The following is a 13,438-nucleotide window of genomic DNA, read 5'->3' as shown; positions in this document are numbered from 1 at the left end:
GGCATGTCTTTCGAGGAGCAGCTAAGTGCTTTGGGCTTGTCTAGTCTGGAGAAAAGGAGGCTGAGGGGTGATCTCATTGCTCTCTACAGCTTCCTGAGGAAGGGAATGTGGAGAGGGAGGTGCTGAGCTCTATCTTCCTGGTATCCAGTGATGGGACACATGGGAATGGTTCAAAGCTGCACCAGGGGAGGTTTGGACTGGACATTAGGAAGCATTTCTGTAGCGAGAGGGTGGCCAAACACTGGAACAGGCTTCCTGGAGAGGTTGTCGATGCCCCAAGCCTGTCAGTGTTTTAAGAGGCATTTGGACAGTGCCCTTATTAACATGCTTTAACTTGGTCAGCCCTGAAGTGGTTAGGCAGTTGGACTAGATGATCATTGTAGGCCTTTTCCAATTGAAATATTCTATTCTATTCTATTCTATTCTATTCTATTCTATTCTATTCTATTCTATTCTATTCTATTCTATTCTATTCTATTCTATTCTATTCTATTCTATTCTATTCTATTCTATTCTGAATGGATACTGATTCTGTTCCTGATGTTAAGCAGGATAGGGGTAGATCCTCAGCTGCAGTAAATTGTCATGACTTCATTGGAGTCAACAGCAAATTGCAGAGACTCGCTATGTCAATAACTAAACTCCCCAGGGCTGATCTTCAGCTGGTAGAAAAGGTTATAACTTCATTGAAATCCACTGATGTCCAGCTGACCCTGAGGGTTTGCTATTGATTATGCTGGGAGTAGGACAAGACCTAAATTTAATTTTGTGATGGTCCAGGAACAGGATACATTATTTCAAAGCATCCATTGTTACTGGAATTAATTGGTGCCTGTCCTGGGCAAGGCTGTCTCTTTCAATCATTAAAATGCTGCTTGCCAATCTGTGATTTGCCCTGCAGATGTGAAAATCTGCACTGACAGAATATATGTAAAGCAGAAGGGGTTTGACTGTTTCAGGTTTCATTTAGGTGTGTAGGCTATGGTTGCCTCAGGTAACACCGAGGTACTACTTAATCATGATAACATGATTAAGATGCAAATCCACATGCCTAATTTAAATACATTTACTTTCTGAACCATCCAGCTGGGTGTAGTTTCTAAGAGTAAATGCAAAGTACTCACAGCAGGCTTCAGCTCAAGCAGAATCTCAGGGACAGCTTCCAAATGTAATCACTCATTGCTGTAGTAGAAAGTTGAGGTCACCTTTTTAAAAGTGCTGGGAGTCCAGGTGTTATGCATGATCCTCACTGCTTGTATTACAATCACAGGTCACTGAATGGTTGGAGTTGGAAGGGACCTCTGGAGGTCTTCTGGTCCGACCCCTCTGCTCAAGCAGGGCCACCTGGAGCCAGTTGCCCAGGACTGTGGGCAGTATCCCCAGGGGTAAGAGGGTATTTCCAGGGATGGAGACTTCACAATCTCCCTGGGCAACCTGTGCCAGTGCTCGGTCGCCTTCACAGAGAAAAAGGGTTTCCTGGTGTTCAGATGGAAACGCCCAGGTTTCAGTTTGTGCCCATTGCCTCTTGTCCTGTCACTGGGTGCCACTGAAAAGATCCTGGATCTGTCCTCTTTGCACTCTCCCTTCAGGTATTTATATACATTGGTAAGATTCCCCTCAAACCTTTTCTTCTCCACGCTGAACAGTCCCAGCTCTCTCAGCCTTTCCTCACAGGAGAGATGCCCTCATCCCCCAATCATCTTTGGGGCCCTTTGCTGGACTCTTTCCACTATGTCCACGTCTGCCCTGTACTGGGGAGCCCAGAGCTGGACACAGTACTCCAGGTATGGCCTCACCAGTGCTGACTAGAGGGGAAGGATCACCTCCCTCAACCTGCTGGCAGCATTCCTGCTTACACAGCCCAGGATACCTTTGGCCTTCTTTGTCACAAGGACACATTGCTGGCTCATGTAACTGCTGTCTTTTCTGGGGAGAGCATGCTTTGTGCGGGAGTGGAGGGGCTATCACCGCTGGATCCAAGCCTCACAGTTAGAGAACCTGCTGAGACACTGCTCAACAGGGCTGGTGTGATCTCTCCTCTGAACTTGATGAAGAGTGTACTAAGCTACCAAAGGATCTACCTTGCCAGGTCCTTACTTAGTCATGTCCACGCAGCTATCTTGCCCCCAAACCATCTGATGTGTTACTCCTGAGAAAGCCTCCTTGAGGAGCAGCCATCACTGAGCAAGGTGATGTGCAGTTGCCATTGTGGGATCCTGCTGGACCCCTAGCAAAGCATGAGGGTGGCACTGGCTGGTGGCACACACAGGAACATGGGGCAGCAACCCAAGGTCTGAGCCACACTGAGCCCTGGGTGGACACCTATCTCAGGATTTTGATTCTGACATCATGTAGGCAGACCCACGTATCTAAGGTGCCTTGTAGCAGCCCCTGACTTGCTGAGACACAGCCTGCTCAGGCTGGCCATCTCCCCTCTAGCTGTACTGGTGTTGCTGTGAGCAGCTGTCCTGTCTGTGTGGGCCAGGCCATGACATTGGCAGTGGATTTGGCAGCGTTGGGTTTACAGTAGGACTCGATGATCTTAAAGGTCTTTTTCCAACCTAAATCATTCTATGATTCTATGATTTTAATGCAGTCGGCGTGAAGTCTCCAGTCTCCAGGTCCAGTTAAACCCAAATATCTTGCAAGTTAACAGCTTGTCCTGCCTGCACCTCCTCCTGCCTAGTGCATTTTCCCTTGAGAATAATTCCTGAGGCTCCAGTGAAGGTTTGCTTCATTTTTACTACCTTGAGGCAGGGCTGTGGGCATTATTCATCATAAAGTGTGACCTCTAATGGTGTTTTAATGGCCCTTTCTAGTTAGTGTATGACCATGCAGAAGGGCTTTTGTATTCCCATGGGCACACAGCTAAACCTTCAGTAGTTTTGCTTGCAGACTCCTTCCCGCATCATGCTGAAGGAGAGTGGCCAGGTTAAGAAGCCTGGTCCTTTAGAATGGAGGCTGGGCATATGCTTAACATCTCTCCTATAAAAGCCGTGATTTGTAAGGAACTCACATACACCCTGGGAAAGCATTGACTATCATATGTGCAAATGACTTATGATGGAAAAGGACTATAAACATGGAACGTGGAGTATTGGCCTTATGCAGTTCAGGCCACCTCCAAAATGCAGCATTGCAAACAGAGGATTATCCCATCCACGCAAAAGTTGAGAGAGCTGGAAGACTGTCTTTTAAAAATGAGCAAACCCACTGTTTTGTAGCAGAAGCAAGCCAGCTAGATATGCAGTGTGAGCATGTATTATGATGAGCCTGGGTTATTAGCAGTCACTGGTTTGGAAGCCCTTGGTGAATAAATTTGCTGTTTCAGGATAAAAAAGAGAGCATGGTATCTGCTTTGTCAGTAGTCACTGCAAAAGTGAATGATGAAATAATCATAGGATTATTGTCCCTGAAGAACTGTACCGATACTTGCTGGTTTTCTCAACTTTGTCATAAGAAATGGGCAAGAGAACTACGGTGCTAAAATAAAGGAAGAAACCAATCCCATTGTTAGAGAGTCCTTGGGCTATGAATAGTTATGAGGGAATGAGATCAGCTAACTGTGCCACACTTAAAAGATACGGCTGTTCAGAAGTCCAGAGATCAGGTCACTGTTAATCATGTCAATCCGTTAGCCAGTATTGATCCAGGATAGAGGGGTTTCATGAGCAGCAGAACTAAAGAACCTTTTTTCAGTGGATCTGTGCCCTGTGCACTAACACTCATTCCTCTGCTTGTCCTCTGTGTCATTTCCACAGCAGCAGCCTCAGATCTGCTCCGCATCCAGCACTCCAGTCCCATACCCGCCTTTCCCACACTTGCTTACCGTGATTCTGTCCTCCAGCCCTGCAGTATGCCAAAGTGTTTACCACTTCCTTCTGGCTAATGACAGAATTTCCAGTTCCCCTCTTGTTTCCCACCTACCTCCCGTGGGCTCCCAACCAAGCGCCGCGAGCATCCTGGCTGTGTTTGTTGCCAGACCTGGTAGGTGAGAGCTGGAGGCAGTCTTGCCTTTCTCTCTGGGAGGGTACAAATGCAGCATCTCTCTCCTCCATTAAATCACCCATTTCCACAGAACTTGCAGGAAGGCAGCATCTTTGTTATTTCTGTGCTTTTGCCAAATTTGGTAGAAATCGGGTTCAATAGTTACTGGTGCAGGGGAAACACCAGACACATAATCAGAAGACAGTTTGCTAAGGAAATTGCAAACAGCCAGAATGCCAGGCGCCTGAGGAACTCTGACTGTGACTTGTGAGAATGCTGATAGCAGAAATACCTGCATGTTGAAGAAGCAGATGAAGAACAGCCATAGAAATACCCTGGAGTCTTTGAGGAACCCAAATTTAGACAGGGTCGTCATAGAAATTCTAAGAAGAGTTCGAGGTTTTGACTGAGTATTGTATGAGAGTTATGAAAGGTATTGGTATCTACAAGATATACACAACACAGGGAAGATGACACAAAAGCAGCTGAGAATTAACATGCAGTGTGATTGATTGTTTGTATTCAAGATCTAACCCAGTCTCTTGCAGAGTGATATGATATTGCTGAAAGTGGGTACAAAAAGCTGATAGGATGAAGCAAAAGATATTTCTTTTGTGTCTTGCTGGACACAGTGGGGCAGAGTAGAAGTCCTAACAGCATGTGAGTATTTTTCAAAAGTGGCAGTGAAGGGAAGATCGCAAGTGGGAGTGAGTCCAATAAAGAACAAAAATGGGAGCTTTTAGTTCTAGAGGATTCAACTGCAGAAAGGCAGAGGAACACTTTAATGAGCTCCTTAACAGAGAGATGGGCAAAGATGAAGAGTAAGTGGCTGTTTTCCACACAGCTGAGCTGTTTGCAGCAGAAATTTTGAGGAAAAAAAAAAAAAAAAAAAGATGCAAAAGATGCTTGGGAAGCTCAGGACCAATAAGGCAGCAGGGCACAAAGCGTTCCTGATGAATTACTAAAAAATGGGTGGTGGAGATAAGATGAAAGCCTTTACGAGCTATTTTTATTGGCTTGGAGGTTTGAAACAATAATGGAAATGTTGACTGTGACCTAAATTGCATGCCCAGTTTGGAGAAAGGAGGAAGGTGAGTGTGTGAGAACATCAAAAACTATCCTTCAAGGACTGTAGAATGTAACAGTGGCACCTGGGAAGGGCAGACCCCTTGTGCCAGGGAGTTAGTCAGGCTTTCCCGAGCACAGGACACAAGACAGTCTGAGCTGGTTTTGCTGCCAACAGTCCTGGAGGCCTTTCAGCCAGTGCCCTGATCCGAATGAGCAGCTCTCTGGGCTCAGGCTGGGCAGACACAGGGACACACAAGCCCCACGCTCTCCCTCCATCTGCTGGGGCTGTGTTTTCAATATATCTTCTTGTGACTGTTTCTGGATGGCCTGTGAGTTTCTTCTCTGTCTCTCAACCCTTGTCACTCAGCCACAAACACTACCCAGACAAAACCACACTATTCAGAATAGTCGAATTCCTGAGCAGCCTTCCCTATATGAAACATATGTTTACTGCATCTTAAAGATCCCTTAAATGGAAAAGCAACGTAGAAACCTACCATAGCTCATGAGATTTATCCCAGTCCTAAAACAACATTTATGGAACTACTGCTTTTGTTTTGTGCTGTAATCTCAGCAAAATGCACCTACCACAGGCCATATGGTGCAGATTCTCCATTCAATACCACCAGCGATGGTGTTATTTCTCCCAGTTTTATTGCAGCTACATACAATGCTGATGAGCTCAAAACTTTTCTGAATAGGAGTCCCAAATACTTGGCAGTGTATTGCATGACAGTGCTATTTGCAGCTTGGCACTTCTCCCTGATTTATTGTTTCACATTAGTCATCACCATTAAAGCCCATCTCTCCTTTGCTGGCTTCGGGTCAGACCGATGCCCTGATTCACTTTGAGAAGCACCTAACTCTACAAATATTCCCACTGATGTTCAAGGATCTCTGGTTCAGTTTGTGGAGCAGGTGGTTATGAAACTGTCATTTGCTTGTACATGAAATATAACAGTGTAAAAAAAATTCCAGTATGTAATTTTCACAGTCACCTTTCAGAGCAGAGCTGTGTTGCACGCAGAACAGCTCCCTCCCTTCTTGCTTATTAAATCCAACTGCTGTCTTAACCTGCAAATTTTGGTAACTAATATTTCATATCCCAACCTAGTCTTTTAAAAATACAAGACATTACAGATATTTAAAGTCTTAACATCAAATGTTTGCTGGTTTGCTCATGCCCTAGCCTCCCCTCATAAACTGTTTTTAGGCCAATTGTCTCTCTAAGTAGATGCTTTACTGCATTATCATACCACAGCCAATAGTTAATTAATCTTTAACTTTTCTCTTTATGAAGTGCTTTTTAAAAATCTTGGCACAAAATATCCTCTCTATTTTCTCCTACTATCATCCCACTAACAGCTTTGAAATATTGCAGCGAATTAGTTATGCAAGACTTCTCATCATTTCACATCGTCTGTCTCATCATTAGTAAATAAGGCACTGAAGCGCTGATTTACCAAGACCTGTCTCAAATAGATTACTGCATCCTTCCAAAATAACAGTATTTTCTTCCTAATGCATGTTTATGTTGGGTTTCCCCCACCTATACTTGACTGCATTTTTCTTTTGGGAATATTCTCTTACTCTGACAAGATCAGTTCAAGTATTTTTGAACTTTGCAAATTCTACGCTGACTTGCCTTTAATTGCCTCTGATGTCTTGCACCTTTTTGCTGGGCTGGCTGGCAAGTTCAACCAGCTCTGCATTCCCAAGGTAGAGAAAAAACAACAGATTTCTGCAGCTTCTGTAATCCTTCCCCTCAGCAGAGTTGCAGAAAGGCTGAGGAACACCAGCCTTCGTCCTGGCAGCATATCATTGCTTAAGCACGCTTTAGAGGTACTTCAACTGCTGGAACATATGGTGCAAAATATGTCCCGGCAAATCATTTCCAACTGTCACGGACTTTAAGGCCCCGAAATACTTCATTCAGCAGCCTAGGCTGCGACAAGCACATTGCTATGTCCTGTGGCATCCTCCTTTTCCCTGACTTATATCCACTTGAGCAGAAGGAAAACAGTAGCAGCAGATTGATTGCAATGCAGTTACCACTTTTCAACACAGAAGGTTTTATTTTAAAATTACGTTTGCCCTTTATCTTGTATCTTGCTTGTACCTGTCATGTTGATAGTTACCAGGTGGGGAAAGGAAAGAAATGCAGCCCCAAATAACCCATCAAACAAATATGTGATGGGCTAATTTTTACTGAAGAAGTTTTTACACTTTGCAATGGTTCAGCAGCAGCTGCCATAAAATCATTGAATATATATATATTTTTTTTGTAATAGTGGAATAAATAAGGAATTATTAAAGCTCAGGAAAAAAACTAAACCAAAACCCAGAGATTATCTTCAGCTTGCTAATAAACCTGGCAGTTTACTGTTCCAACAAAAGCAATATATCTAGGAAAGCAGCAAGTACAATTAATTCACGCTTGACCTGATGCAGGTACCCAAGGACGCAGAGTGATTTGAGCTGCAAGGCAAAAGCAACTTAATTCTTGCTTTCAGGACACTACAAAGCAAATGAAGTGCCCTGAAATGGCTTTTAAACACAGGACACAGCCGGGCCTGCCCAGCGGCTGCCTGTGGCACTTGGCAGCCGGGCACTCGGGTGCGAGTGTTCCCCCTCGGTTCGCTCCAAGCTGGCCGGGCTCCATCACAGCCGGTAAACCGGCAGTCCCCGTCTCTGCGGGACGCTGGCACAGCGTGCCACACGGCACGGTGCCAGCAGCTCGGACTTTCGGTGTGCGTGGCTGGCACACCGTGCCGGGGTGCAGGGGTGGGCTGCAGCCCACTGCCCGCCCGGCTGAGCCCGGCCTAGCCCCGCCGCCGGGGCCGCTCCGTCCTCACCGTGGGCTGCGGTGGCTGAAGGACCCTTCTGGTCCTGCTTCAGAGAAGCCCCTCGGAGCACGAGCAGGAGATGCCAGCCCAGCTGCTGCTCCTCATTGCTGGCTGTCGCCAGCCGTGCTGCAACAGCAGGTTTGGTGCTGCAGGGAACAACCTGAGCCCTGGGGAGCTGAGGGCCGTGTCCACACCGGTGCGGAGCGGTGCATCCTCCTTCCCTATGCATGCTTTCTACACAGGTGTCTTTTAGTTCAGCTTGAGGAGAGCAGCAAAGGAAACTAAAGCCGATACAAGCCCCTGGAAGGGAGAGAGGGCAGGCTGAGGTCCCTGCAGCGCAGCGGCTGCTGCAGCCAGCAAGGGCAACGCTCACAGCTCTGCTCCTTCCTAGGCGAGATACTGCCGAGAGCTGGCACGGCCAAATGAGCTCATGGCTCCACACCCGTGGAGATTCTTGAGAGCCAGGGTGTAGCTCAGCAGGCAGTAGGTAATTTTTTCCAGTCTGAGGTAAAATGGGCATCTGTGGAGAAGGGAGATGGGATGGTCCGAGTCACCCCCCAGCCAACTCCCCCTGCAAGGACTCATGCCTTTGCGTGGGAACAGGCAACAGCCGGTGGCTGTAGAAATGGAGGAGCATCGGGCGGCTGTGCCTGGTGGAGCCTGGGCTTAAGCCCAAGCTGCAGCCTTTGCCTCCTGAGACTCTCTCTGCTTGCTGGAGAGAGACAGGCTCCTCTGGGGCTCAGTTGGAGCAGAAATCCAATTAGGATGGCCAGATGTGCCCTCTGTTTCTCCTCCTCTGTGGGCATGGAGAAATCCTGCTTTCTCCGAGCATGCATGTATATGTGTGTGTGACACAGGCAAGCCAGTCCCAATAGATGCTCAGAAACATTTGAAATGTTAGTCTGAGTGGTCAAAATCTGGAAGTAGACACAGAAATACATATAAAAGCCCCCGGGAAATACATAGAAAATAGCTAGTCAAGAAACCTACAGACGGGAGCAGTTTTGAATTAAATACCACTTAAAAGTGTGGTAGTTACTTCAACCACAAAAGGTCTGGCAATCTGGTCTTATACTACAACAGTCACAGTGTCAGAGCACATGAGAGACGCTGATGCTGATTGATGTAGCTGAGTTGTGGTGGGGAGAAAGAGAACAAGAGAAGGATGGATTTAACCCTCAAGTTGTGATTGAATAGTACCAGATCTCCAGCAGCAAAACCTCCTCCTGCTTCTCACTCCTGTGTGGGGCTGGGTGCATGGTGCTCTGTCCCTGCACTCCTGCTAGCATGGTTATTTGTAGCTCTTCCATCCGTTTCATGGCGAGAGCAGGCAGGGGACAGGAGCAGAGGGGGAAGAAACCACTGTCGTGTCTCAAGGCCAGGTGAGAAATGAGCAGGGGCAGGGAGATACCTGCAGAAGCACCGTGCCAGAGGCAGCGTGTCCTGGATCCCCAGGCTTGGCAGGATGGTTTTATAGAGAAGTGAGGCACGAGGCATAGGAAAATATCTGGGTTTTCTCCCCCTTGGTGACGGAGAACATTTCATGATTAAACTGAAGGAATTCTTTCATAGCAACTGGAGTGACAATTAGTGACAATGGCAGGCAGCTGTTGTACTGTGACCGTGGCTTATTAAGCTAATCATAATTGTCTCCCTGTTACCTTGTGCTCCTCCCTGTCTGTATGGGGCATCCATCTGTTGTCGCTTGTTCTGTAATTAAACCGGAAGCTCTTTGGGGCAGGGACCATCTTTTCATTATGTCTTGCACAAGGGGGTCCAAATCAGAGCCTCTAGCTGCTACTCCAGTGCAAATAAAGTGGCAATAAATAAGGGAAAATACGCTACTTCTCTTTGAATACCAGTTACAGCTTAGAAAACATTGCTGCTAATGAGATGTGGTTTGTGAGAGGGAAATGTACTTCATCAGAGGAGAGAGACACGCACTTTGCTGCTGGCGAAGTCTCGAGGGTCGTGATGAGACTGACCCTCCTGTGACTGCAGGGTGCAAGCTCTGGCACCCCGTGGGAGGGTGAAGGCTTTGGGAGGATGAAGGTTTCACCTCCCAGCCGAGTGCTCAGCCATCAGTGAATTAATTTGCCACAAGTACTTATCCCCTGGGCCAGGGCCAGCCCAAATCAGCTGGGGGACCCTGGGAGCTGTACCCCGAGTGCCACTCACGGCCTTGTTCCTCAGAGCTGTACCCTGTGCCAGCTGCTGGCTGCTCCTGGGGCGTGTGGCAATGGTACCCTGTGTGCTGGTGTATGTGTGTGCCTCAATCCGGGCAGTTCATCACTCACATCTCTTTAGAAAGGATCTTTTCCAGGTCCCTACAGAAGTATTACTCCACTGCTGTGTTAGTAATCTGCTCCAGAGGCAGTAACAAAAGCCCGCACTGCTAGTTTGTACTTCACCAAGTGTCAAGCTTTGGATGTGTCAGTACTCTTATTTTATTTGAAGCTCTGGGAGGCTGGGAATTTGCTGCAATTAGCATTTTATTGAAAGCCCTGCAGAGCCAGGACCCATGTCTTTCACCTGCACTGCTTCGAGGTGCAGCAAGAAGGGGTCCCACGTATGGCAGGCACAGGAGCTTGTGCAGTGCACTCACCAGTTATGGTGCTGCCGTCAGCCCCTGCGACATTCCCTTCCGAAAACAGGCGCTGCCTTTGCGATCGCTCCTGCTCCCTGCGAACCAGCCGGAAAAAAATTCTCTGCTCCCGTAATATTGCCAACCCGCCTCAAGAGCACGGCGCATGTTATGAATATTAATACTGGAAGCTTGGTGGAAAAAATAACCCGAGTGCCCTCTAGTGACACGGGATCCGAGCCATGCCAGGGTTCCGGGGGGATCGGTGGGCTCGGGGTGTGGGGATCTGGCTGAGGGGAGGTGGTGGGACCCCAGGGGAGGCTTCGCGGGGTGATTTGGTGGAGAGGTCTTTGCAAAGGTGAAGATATATAAAAATAACCTGTGGCCTTGCCGCTGTAGCCTGTTGGAAGCCCTGGCTGTCCCTGGCAGCCATGCAGCCTGTACGTGCGAGCTGACCACCGAGAAAGCCCACGGTAAGATACCGGCCCCGTCCCTGACCCCCCTTTTCCCAGCCGCCCTGGCTCAGCGGCAGCAGCCCTGTTACCCAGCTTCTCCGATTCTTCAGCTTTTTTCCTGCCTTGAATTCATACTCCCCTGTGACACAATATTTTCCATGGAAACCAGTGATAAAGTCACAGACAAATGTTCCTCACAGTTCTGTCATCAGCTGCCCTTTTAAATAAACGAGGGAAGAGCGGTGGCCGGCGGTACCTTACCTCAGCCTGCTCCCCTTGCCTCTGCAGCAGCAGGGCTCCGAGACAAATCCCACTGCCTTGAGCACAGGCATTTCTTCCCTCCCTCCTCCCCAGCCCTGCATGCAGCCAGGGTGAAGAAACCTCTGTTCTTCCAGCTGTCCCCTGCATGGGGACTGTACCTGCCCCAGGCAACTCCCTAGTTTTTATTGGGATTTTGGTGCGTCTCTCCATTCACGTTATCGCAACTGCAGCAGGCTCGGTTAGGAGCCTACCTGTTCCTTGGCTTCCCAGTGAAAATTAATTTACTGGAATAAGTCAAGTGAGATGAACAGCTGAGCAAATTGCCGGCGTCCTCAGCTGGCAGGCCTTCGCTCTGCATGCAGGCTGCACCAGCACTGCCATTGCTAAGACAAGGGAGTCAATTAAAATGGGCAGCTTGACTGCCAATATATCTTCCCGATCCAATGTGGTTGCTTGGAATAGAGAGACACTCTCATACAATAATGCAAATTATCGTCATAAGTCAAATAACAATAATAAATAGCTGGGGTGATAATGCTGATTGTAATTATTGCATTTATTATGGCAAAGCAAGACAAGAATGAAACACCACTGAGCTGAGCTTGTAAACTGTCCTTGGCCTGAGCGGGCTGCAATCCCAACGCACAGCCCTGTGCAGCGGCAGAAGGATGGGGACATTCAAATTAGCCACACGTGGTTCCTCAGGAAAGTTTGCAGGTTGCGACCTGTTCAGTCAGAGATACTGGGTTTTCTAATGCACTCCAAGTATTCTGATGGTTTTTCACATTTTGTTTTTAAAAAGAGCTTAAAATAAGCGTGAGCTGAGTGGATTATTACTTGGCTTTAGTCTGCTGAAGGATGAGGCTTTTAATATGCAGGGCCAGTTTGCAGAGCTTTTTCTTTCCCATTGCTCTTTTGCAAAGCATTTAAACATATTGACTTGGAACCATAACGAACCCCCCCCCAAACATTAATTCCAGACAAAAAGTCTTTTTTACCCTGGGAACTCTGAGAAGATGTAGCCAGTAGTTGCACTTGATTTCTAAAAGAGCACCCTTGCAACTCTGACATCTTGAATATTGCAGCTGCCTTGTGAATACCATTTTTCAAGCCCTGACTGCCAGGATGTGACTGCTGTGGGCGCTGGGCCGGGCGTTACCCCAGAGGAGGAGCCCGGGGTGGGACTCGCCAGGGTCAGGAGCTGCGGGCCTGTCTCTTCCCAGCCCCGGGGACTGCACAGCAGCGCTTTCTGCCCTCCAGCTACTGCCAGCTGCAGCCTGCATTGAACTGCAGAGAGGAACGAGCAATCCCTACTGCATGTCTGCGTCCATAAACCAGCTCATACATCACCCCAGCAGCAGCACAGGGAGGGGACAGGAGCTTGTGATAGTATTTATGCATCCTTTCCAGCCAGAACCCTCTTTCCAAAGGGCCGTTTTCCCCACTCTTAAATTCAAATCCAGTGGCCTTTACAGTGTCTTGCTCAGTGCAAGCCAAGGTAGCACAGGATTCCTCTTTGTTGCAGACCCTGTTTGCTGCAGCGGGAAACTAACTGTGCCCTCGAACCACGGTGGGTATTGTAACAGCAGCCCTGCATTGTACCCGCAGCGGAAGCAGAAACCATGTCAGCAAGGCTTTTGGCTGCTTTCTGCCTGTCAGATGTTACGTCCTTCCAGGATGTTTCTTCTTCTGTAACAGTTAACAAATAAGATGAATGAATCGAGCAATAAGATGTCACATTGCTGCCTGTGACTGGACTTCTCCAGCCTGACTAACTGCAGGTGCTCTCCTAAGTCAGCAGCCCACAAGTTCCTCGGGGAGTTAGTCAGAGTTTCCAGCACTCAGGATTGCTGCAGACGAAGCCACGGTGCCACTCCTGGTTTCGTGCAAGCCGACATGTGAGCACAAGTCAGGGCATGGGGACGAGCAGGGCATCCAGCTCACAGCCACCAGCTCTTCTAAGGAGCTCTGAATTCATAAATTCAACAGTCCAGCTTTGCAGTTTGCCATGAAAGGTGTAGGCTGAAATAGATTATTCCCTCCCCACCACCCCCCCGCCTTGCAAATTATTAATAACAAGTAAATATAAAAATGAAGGAAAGGTAATTTTTGTGCTGCAACATAAGATCACCATAACACCAAGGCCATGCCGTCTTGTCTCACAGCTCAGAAGCCTTCCTCCAGCCAGACCTCAGGCTCCGTCTTGAAATCATGCACCCTGCTGTGTCCCCCCTCAG

Source organism: Tyto alba, unplaced genomic scaffold, assembly GCF_018691265.1.
Source record: "Tyto alba isolate M040663 unplaced genomic scaffold, T.alba_DEE_v4.0 Super-Scaffold_29, whole genome shotgun sequence".
NCBI lineage: Eukaryota > Metazoa > Chordata > Aves > Strigiformes > Tytonidae > Tyto > Tyto alba.
This window is presented reverse-complemented; position numbering follows the sequence as displayed.